Source organism: Osmia lignaria, unplaced genomic scaffold, assembly GCF_051020975.1.
Source record: "Osmia lignaria lignaria isolate PbOS001 unplaced genomic scaffold, iyOsmLign1 scaffold0006, whole genome shotgun sequence".
In the NCBI taxonomy this organism is placed as follows: domain Eukaryota; kingdom Metazoa; phylum Arthropoda; class Insecta; order Hymenoptera; family Megachilidae; genus Osmia; species Osmia lignaria.
This window is the reverse complement of record NW_027478163.1, coordinates 23,552,501-23,557,500: the sequence shown is the minus strand read 5'-3', so window position 1 is coordinate 23,557,500 and position 5,000 is coordinate 23,552,501. Positions and strand designations below refer to the sequence as shown.

General features: G+C 47.0%; 1 non-coding gene and 1 pseudogene across 1 annotated transcript; both read left to right on the top strand.

Annotated features, from left to right (window-relative positions):
* The first annotated feature begins 1,097 nt into the window (after positions 1-1,097).
* Positions 1,098-1,252, top strand: LOC143306346 (5.8S ribosomal RNA). Its single transcript, XR_013063763.1, has one exon. It is a non-coding gene; the product is annotated as a 5.8S ribosomal RNA (ribosomal RNA).
* A 1,732-nt stretch (positions 1,253-2,984) lies between these two features.
* The window catches only part of LOC143306303 (large subunit ribosomal RNA), a 4,641-nt pseudogene continuing 2,625 nt past the window's right edge, over positions 2,985-5,000 (top strand).

The following is a 5,000-nucleotide window of genomic DNA, read 5'->3' as shown; positions in this document are numbered from 1 at the left end:
ACTTATGGGTCGTCGTCTACTTGATCGGGTACAAACAAGTCGTAAGAAACAAACAAACAAACCACAAAAATACAAGTCGTAAAAAAACAAACTTCTGTTGGTTAACCTACAATATGAAGGATCGAAATGAAAGAAGGATCATATTATTACAAACCGAAAGTGAAGGATCATTAAAATTGAAATACAATATATATAAATATATAAATGTACCCGTCGTTGCGACACCCTAGTTAAATGGAAAGATATAAAAAAGAGAGAAAAGGAATACAGATGACCCGCCGTCTGATCTTTGCTAAATGATCTGGCATCACCGGAGTTTTTTTGGTCCGTGTTGCGTTCGCTCTATTCGAAATGAAACTCGCGGAGGCGAAGAATTGTTAAAAGTTTACGAAGCGTCTAGGAGTGGTTAAAACTGAGAGAGTTGAAACTACGATGTATTAGAACGAGCAACCGTCGAAACTTTGTTTTCGCGACGTTCTTTTCGTCGCTCTCGTCCCCACGCTCCTACGCTTTGGTTGTTTCTTTGCCATCCGTGTTGCGATAAAAAGATTTCTCCATTGTCCAAAAAGGACGGATCGAGATTCCTCTTTCGAGAGGGAGAGAGAGGTACTTGCGGGTAACCTGGAATCTACGAAACACGCACCGTGGTAAGATTCGTGCGTCCGCCTGATCGATGTGTGTTGTTTACGGACCGGCTGAGAAGCGACGATAGCGAGTCTTTGAAAAACTATGTGTCCATTAGTTAGACCGATCGTCGCCGGCCGTGTGTCTGTTCGAATCTCGCAACCCACGATTCAGCGACAGGACGCGCGCTCGCATTCCTTGTGTGCGTTCGTACTTTTCAAGGTTTTTAAATGTACTTTACGCCCGACCGTCGAGAGGAGCGTGCCACTGGGCGTTTCTCCGACGGTTTCCGTCCTTGGACGCGATCGTGTCGTCAACGATCGAACAAACAAACAAATACGTTGGCGACGCCCGAATTCGCTCTCCCGCACGCGCCGGGTGGGAGAGTGATGTGGGTATCGAATGTGATGCGTGTTAATAATGAAAATAACACTCTAAAGATCTAAAGAGTTTGAAATACAAAATTTTACGATTACCCTGAACGGTGGATCACTTGGCTCGTGGGTCGATGAAGAACGCAGCTAATTGCGCGTCAACGTGTGAACTGCAGGACACATGAACATCGACATTTCGAACGCACATTGCGGTCCACGGATACAATTCCTGGACCACGCCTGGCTGAGGGTCGTTTTCTTAACAAAAGACTGCTTGCGTTTGCTTCTCGAAAAAAGAGTAATTCATTTCTTTCTAAACATCTCGCCGTCGTTCAACGAAAGTAGAACGTTTCGGAGCGGGATTATCGAACGAAATTGAAAGAATGAATGAACGATAAACAAAGAAAGAGTCGCAACGTACGAGCGATAGTTGGGCAGTTCGTCGGCGTTTGTCGTGGAAACGATGTGACGAAAATCGCAACCGATACACTAAATGCAGGCCGTTAAAGGAGAGAAACAAATTTCGAAATATCTCTTCGAACTAGCGCAAGTGCGTCACGGCGCGCGAGTCGTTCGTTAAAATTTATAAACGACCGCCCGTGAAAGCACCGAGTTCTCGGAAGATAATCTATAAAGATTCTCCATCCTGCTGGAAGTTATCGGATCGGCGCGATTGTTCACTTGTAGAAATCCACGCTCCCGACGTTGCCAGAAACGATATTTACGAAAGGTGTGTCAAAAATAAACGAAAGAAGCTCTCCTATAAATTTAGAAAAAGCAAACGAGTGAAATGTTTGAGATGATAATTTGCTGAAATGCAAGCTCGAATAGCCCCAGGGTTTCGAATGATTCCCCGCGCTTTATACATCTCTCTGTTTACAAACGGTGTATAAATGAAAGATCGCTTCAGATGGGTCGTCGCTGTTTGACGCGCGATGCTGTTCCTTTTTTTTTGTCTGTCTGTGCGTTTAGCTTCGCTAAACAAGTTAAATGGTTAAAAAGCGTCGAAAAAGCGAATACACACGCGACAAGACAAATCTAACGAGTAAAGGAACGCTCCGCTCCAAGATAAAAATGGTTGTTTACAATCAATACAGCGTTTCGGTACCCCTGATCGTAGTCTAAAACTGTGTAACAAAAGAGAGGAAAGCGAATGGTGAAGGAACTTCGAAGCCTCCGTGGCGTGGCTAGAACTTGTGATAAAAGTATGTTTGCAGCAATTATGCATGCTCCCGTTAAAACAGCATTTCAATGTCTCGCATGGCTTAAAGCTCTAGGAGGCTTCAACATTTAGAATACATACGGACTACTTCGTTTGTTAAAGATAAGCGAAGACCGCGCGACCATCGCTCGGTCGTCCAGTCCTCGAAAGTTTTGTTGCGTTCCAAAGAAGAGACAAATGGGGTTTACCCTTGCGCTAAGGGGAGAAGAAGAGAAAAGCAGTTGTTAAATCTAAGAGGTGTGTGGAGTACATCGCGTGTTGGTTAAAATTGTTAAATGAAGTATACGCGAAATGTTCTCTCGCTCTTGCTTTTCCTCTTGCTTCCGTGGCGCTCGAAAAGAAGGGATGATAAATAAAGAAACCTATTCGAAATCTCTTGTGGAACAAAAAATAATACGGACGGACGTTAAAATTGAACCGAGACGAAATGGATCGTCTTGCGAGTTGTCTTCGCTTTGAAATTGTTAAAAATTGATAAAAGCAATACGACGAAGCTGCAGTCCGCAAAATGTTTGAAGCAAAAAGGAAATAACACGAAAATTATGGGAACGTCGTGTCTCAACTTTTTTTTCCCTCTTGTGCTCGTTTCATCGAACGATAAATACAAACATTTTGAAACGAGAGAGGAGGAAAAATTGAATATGCGAAAGGTTGATTCACGCACAGTTTCTCTACGTGTTTGCTTTTTTGCTTCTTTTCGTTTATTTTTTTTTTTTTTGCATCGAGCATCATTATTCACCTTTCGATGAAACCAAAGAAATTGACGACCTCAGAGTAGGCGAGATTACCCGCTGAATTTAAGCATATTATTAAGCGGAGGAAAAGAAACTAACTAGGATTTCCTTAGTAGCGGCGAGCGAACAGGAATGAGCCCAGCACTGAATCCCGCGGTACCGCCGCTGGGAAATGTAGTGTTCAGGAGGATCCGTTTATCCCGAGACATCGAATTGCGTCCAAGTCCATCTTGAATGGGGCCATTTACCCATAGAGGGTGCCAGGCCCGTAGTGACCGGTACGCGTTTCGGGAGGATCTCTCCTTAGAGTCGGGTTGCTTGAGAGTGCAGCCCTAAGTGGGTGGTAAACTCCATCTAAGGCTAAATACGACCACGAGACCGATAGCGAACAAGTACCGTGAGGGAAAGTTGAAAAGAACTTTGAAGAGAGAGTTCAAGAGTACGTGAAACCGTTCAGGGGTAAACCTGAGAAACCCAAAAGATCGAATGGGGAGATTCATCGTCAACAACGCTGGCTCCCGTTGGTGCGCGATGCCCCGGATGGACCTTCGGGTTCCATTAGCGAGGGCACACCACCTTCGGCGAATGTTCCGGCGAGGTAGTCGTGCACTTCTCCCCTAGTAGAACGTCGCGACCCGTTGCGTGTCGGTCTACGGTCCGAGGCGGAGCCTGTCCGTCACCTTAACGGTGTTCGTGACAGACCCTCGGTTGCCTGGCCGACTGCGCGACGGTACTCAGACGGTATCAGGCCGCAACCAATCCATTTTCGAATGTGTGTGCGTCAGGACCGCCGCAAGCTAGGTTCAGTTATAATTACCCGGATGTACGGACTATGCGCCGTCCCCGGGTCTGGCCAGCTGTTAGCAGGAGGAGTCCTTGGACTGGCCAAGCTTTGAATTACCGGTCGGCGACGCTATTGCTTTGGGTACTCTCAGGACCCGTCTTGAAACACGGACCAAGGAGTCTAACATGTGCGCAAGTCATTGGGATATAAATAAACCTAAAGGCGAAATGAAAGTGAATGTCGTCCTCTGCGTCGACCTAGGGAGGATGGGCCTCGTTACGATTAGGCCTCGCACTCCCGGGGCGTCTCGTTCTCATTGCGAGAAGAGGCGCACCTAGAGCGTACACGTTGGGACCCGAAAGATGGTGAACTATGCCTGGTCAGGACGAAGTCAGGGGAAACCCTGATGGAGGTCCGTAGCGATTCTGACGTGCAAATCGATCGTCGGAACTGGGTATAGGGGCGAAAGACTAATCGAACCATCTAGTAGCTGGTTCCCTCCGAAGTTTCCCTCAGGATAGCTGGCACTCGCTCGAACGTTATTGCGAGTCTCATCTGGTAAAGCGAATGATTAGAGGCCTTGGGGCCGAAACGACCTCAACCTATTCTCAAACTTTAAATGGGTGAGATCTCTGGCTTGCTTGCATCAAATGAAGCCATGAGATTTTATTATTGGATCAGAGTGCCAAGTGGGCCAATTTTGGTAAGCAGAACTGGCGCTGTGGGATGAACCAAACGCAGAGTTAAGGCGCCTAAGTCGACGCTTATGGGATACCATGAAAGGCGTTGGTTGCTTAAGACAGCAGGACGGTGGCCATGGAAGTCGGAATCCGCTAAGGAGTGTGTAACAACTCACCTGCCGAAGCAACTAGCCCTGAAAATGGATGGCGCTGAAGCGTCGCGCCTATACTCCGCCGTCAGTGGCAAGTGGGGCTGGACAAAATTTGGTCCTCCATGAAGCCCTGACGAGTAGGAGGGTCGCGGCGGTGTGCGCAGAAGGGTCTGGGCGTGAGCCTGCCTGGAGCCGCCGTCGGTGCAGATCTTGGTGGTAGTAGCAAATACTCCAGCGAGGCCCTGGAGGACTGACGTGGAGAAGGGTTTCGTGTGAACAGCCGTTGCACACGAGTCAGTCGATCCTAAGCCCTAAGAGAAATCCTATGTAAATGAGGTGTCCTAAAGCTCTCAGTTAAAAAGCAACAACAAAACTGTTAAATATGGCTAAATCGAATTTATAAGAAGTAGTTGCAGAGATGCACACCCAT